This window comes from Microtus ochrogaster, unplaced genomic scaffold, assembly GCF_000317375.1.
Source record: "Microtus ochrogaster isolate Prairie Vole_2 unplaced genomic scaffold, MicOch1.0 UNK57, whole genome shotgun sequence".
In the NCBI taxonomy this organism is placed as follows: domain Eukaryota; kingdom Metazoa; phylum Chordata; class Mammalia; order Rodentia; family Cricetidae; genus Microtus; species Microtus ochrogaster.
Genome location: NW_004949155.1, coordinates 1,838,620 through 1,842,738, shown reverse-complemented (window position 1 = coordinate 1,842,738; position 4,119 = coordinate 1,838,620). Strand labels below are relative to the sequence as shown.

Here is a 4,119-nt window from a genome sequence, read left to right as displayed (position 1 = left end):
ATTTCTGCCTAAGATTCTGTTTGCCTTAATTTATGCACTTAACACTGCGCTGGATCTCAAGTGATGTTGCATTAGGAATAATAATGATTTCCCGGACTGGAGAGGTGGCTCAGTGGTTAAGAGTACTGGCTGCTCCTTTAGAGGACCTGAGTTCAATTCCCAGCACCCACAGGACAGCTTACAGCTGTAACTCTAATTCCAGAACTCTCCCACAGACATGGATACAGGCGAAACACCAATGCATATAAATAAATAAATGAATAAATAAATAAATCTTGCCAGGTGGTGGTTGCACTTGCCTTTAATCCCAGCACTTGGGAGGCAGAGGCAGGTGGATCTTCGAGTTCAAGGCTAGTCTGGTCACAAGGCAAGTTCCAGGACAACCAGAGCTATTGCACAGAGAGATCCTGTCTTGAATCTTCCCCCCATAAATAAATAAATAGCTCATTTAAAACACACAGGCACACACGATCAAAAAAAAAAAAATAATGAGCTGGGCGATGGCGCACACCTTTAATCCCAGCTCTCAGGAAGCAGAGGCAGGCAAATCTCTGGGAGTTCGAGACCAGCCTGGTCTACAGAGCTAGTTACAGGACAGGCTCCAAAGCCACAGAGAAACCCTGTCTCAGAAAAACCAAAAATAAAAATAAATAAATAAATAAATAATGATGGGGAGGGAGGAAGGGGAATGAGGGAGCAGGAGGGGAATGGGAAGAGGGGAGGACGTGTAAATTTTTGAATGGAAAAATAAAAAATAAAATATAAAAAAATAATGATTTCTAATTGAGCACCAAATATATGCTCCTCTGGCGAATCACATTTATCCAAGATTATTTTTATTAGGGAATATGATATTTCTGTTTTGAAACCTGTAAATTTATATATTTTGAAAAATGATATATTGACACAGTATGAAAAGCTAATTGCTGTTTGAGGACTGCCTATATAAGTCTTTCCTTTTTCATTTTTTGAGACAATGTTTTGCTCTGCAGCCCAGGCTGGCCTTGAACTTAAGGTCCACCTGCCTCACCCTCCAGTGCTTTAGGATTGACAGGTATGTGCCACCACACACGACCTTATTTCTTTAATCAGAGCTCTTTTCACTGATTTGTAGCCATTTACTTTTGTTATTAATCAACATTAATATGTCTGTCAAATACTTTGTCTCAATGTGTAGGTTTCATTTTTCGTTATCTTAATTGTGTTCTTGTTTGGTTTTGAGACAGAGTCTAGAAATGTAGCCCTGGCTGACCTAGAGCTACTAGGCAGTCTTCTATGTCCAGGGTGGTGGGATTAAAGACATGCACCACCAAACACAGCTGCTTTTGTGTCCTTTGATGTACAAATATTTGGTTTTGTTTTTAGGGACAGGGTTTAATGTAGTCAAAGATCAAATTAAAGATGACCTTCAATTGTTGGTCTCTGGCTTCTGTGAAGTTTTAGTTTTGCTCTCTGACTTGATATTGTATCTAAGAAATCATCCCCAACTATAATGTTAAGAAGTCCTCTACTACTTACTTGTTAGCATTTATGGTTTTAACTGATCTATTTTAGATTTTGATGCGTTTTCAGTTCCTTGTATTTGACACTGTGTGTGTGTGTGATGTCTGTGTGTGCTTCCCTGTTTGTGTGCACTAGAGATTGATATCAGATGTCTTCCTCAATCACATTCCATCTTATTTTTTGAGACAAGGTCCACCACTGAACCCGAACCTCGCAGGTCCAGTGGCACTGGTTGGCCATTGACTCTGGGATCCACTTATCTCTGCCTCCCCGGCAATGTTATTCCAGATTGTGCCAACGTGCTCTTATGTGGATTCTAGAGATTTGGATCCAAGTACTGTGCTTCTATAGCAAGCACTTTACCTACCAAGCCATTTCCCTGGCCCTTGAGGGTTTTTTTTTTTTTTTTTTGTGAGACAGGGTTTCCCTGTAGCTTTGGATCTTGTTCTGGAACTAGCTCTTGTAGACCAGGCTGACCTTGAATTTACAGATATTCACCTGCCTGATTCCCAAGTGCTGGGATTAAAGGTGTGTGCCACCACCGCCTGGCTGAGTTAATTTTTTATATCCTGGAAGATAAGGACTCTACCTCAGTCTTTTGGATATGCACAGGCTGCTTAGCCGAAAACCTTTGTTTTTGAAAGTATTCTTTACCCATGAAGTTGTCTTGGTATTCTACTTAAAAATTACTTGACCATATACATGAGTGTTAATTTCTGGGATGTTTATGTTAGCTATACTAACTACTTTCAGTGGGAGATTATTTTTTCTGTCCTTAAGTACTTTTTTTCCGATATAATATTTTTGTTTTGTTTTGTTTTTTTGTTTTTCGAGACAGGGTTTCTCTGTAGCTATAGAGGTTGTCCTGGAACTAGCTCTTGTAGACCAGGCTGCAGATACAATATTTTTATTGATTATTTAGAAATTTCACATCATGCATCCCAATCACACTCATTTCTCAGTCTTCCCAGATCTGCTCCCAACCCTTGTGGATTTCTCCCCCCCCCCCAAAAGAAGAGAAAAACAAAACTAAAGAAAGCAAAAACACAGCCGGGCGGTGGTGGCACACACCTTTAATCTCAGCACTCGGGAGGCAGAGGCAGGCATAGCTCTGTGTGTTTGAGGCCAACCTAGTCTACAGAGTAAATTCCAGGACAGGCTCCAAAGCTACAGCAATACCCTGTTTCAAAAAAACCAAAAATTAAAAAAAAAGAAAAGAAAGAAAGAAAGAAAGAAAGAAAGCAAAAACACAAGCCCAGTTTGTGTTTGTATATACTGTATATATACTGCCTATACAGTGTATACACTGGAGCAAGGTTAAACTCCCTGTGTTCAGCCCCTTAAAGATAACTAAGTTCTTCCCCATTCACACCCCTGTCAGAAGGCCTCAGTTGTGGAGAGCTACACTTCAGCATCCTTATTATACTTTTAAAGAATTCTCTTCCATGGTTTCCTCTCTAGGCTATTACTTTTTGAGGGTGGAGGTGGGGAGGGGAGTAGGGGTTGTCACAGAAGCTTTCCATGTCCCTCTTTCTCTGCAGTCTGCAGTCATCGATACCACTGAAGAAGTAGCTTTTTTGCCCTTGACAGTCAGTGGGAGCATATATTATGGACTTGCACGTGGGCCACAGACATTTGCATGGCTTCCAAGAGTCAGCACATGCCAGAGACTTCAGCGTGGTCTGGTGGCAAATATCTCCGTTGTGCCTCTAGTTTTACTTACCACTTCATTCCTCCATCTTTCTTACCTCTCCATCCATCGTAGTGGCATTGGAAACTGCAGTGTGTCATACAGTATTACGTCAGTATTCATGAGAATCAGTGTTTGATCTGTTTCAAGGTTTCTGGTTTCTGAAGCACTGGACCAAATACTGAACCGTTGCTGAGACTTGTCTGGACATCCTGCTGTTGCCCTGAGTCAGGGTGATGTTATCGCAAGGCAGGGCATCCAGGTGAAGCTTCCCTGCTAGCTCTTGGCTGCTGCACAATTCCCTGCCCTCAGTGCCTGCCGCGACAGGCTTGCCACGCTCGAGTCTGTGCTTGTAGGAGCTCCATTAGCCTGGCAGCATGGAATTCAGGCACAGCAGCTAAATGCTAGGGTCTGGCTGGTGGGTTCAAGGCAGCCATATTCAGTAATGGTTTGTTTCCAAGGGAGCTCCAGGCTGCTGCACGCCACTCTGTCTTATGTGCCAGCAGCTGGGCAGGCATGTTGTGCTTGTAGGCTTTGGGCTGCACAGTTACCCCATGCTTTCTGTTACCTGGCAGGGTAAGCAGCATGCTGCAATCACCGCTGGTGGGTCTAGGGCCCGCCCTAATCAGTATTGAGATGTTTCTGCAAGCGCGACTTTTGGGCTTGCAGTCGGCTGACTGAGACACCTTGGCGATGGGTGTACATTTGTCATTCTCTGCTGTTCACGGCTCTCCGTTTTGCCATTTTTCTTTCCAGTTTCATGAGTCTACTTTTTAAATGCATCTTCCCATAAGACAATCCTTTTTTCCCTTTTAGGTTGTTCTGGAGCTACTGTGGGCTCAGCCGCGTCACTCTCTTTAGAGCCTCCATGGGTCTCTCAGACTCATGGAGATCCAAGTCAGCCACCCCTCTCTCTCTTTTTTCCT

At 43.0% G+C, this 4,119-nt stretch overlaps 1 pseudogene; it reads right to left on the bottom strand.

Moving 5' to 3' along the window:
- Nucleotides 1–3,263, bottom strand: part of LOC101988419 — a 4,892-nt pseudogene extending 1,629 nt beyond the window's left edge.
- Between the last annotated feature and the right edge of the window lie 856 nt (nt 3,264–4,119).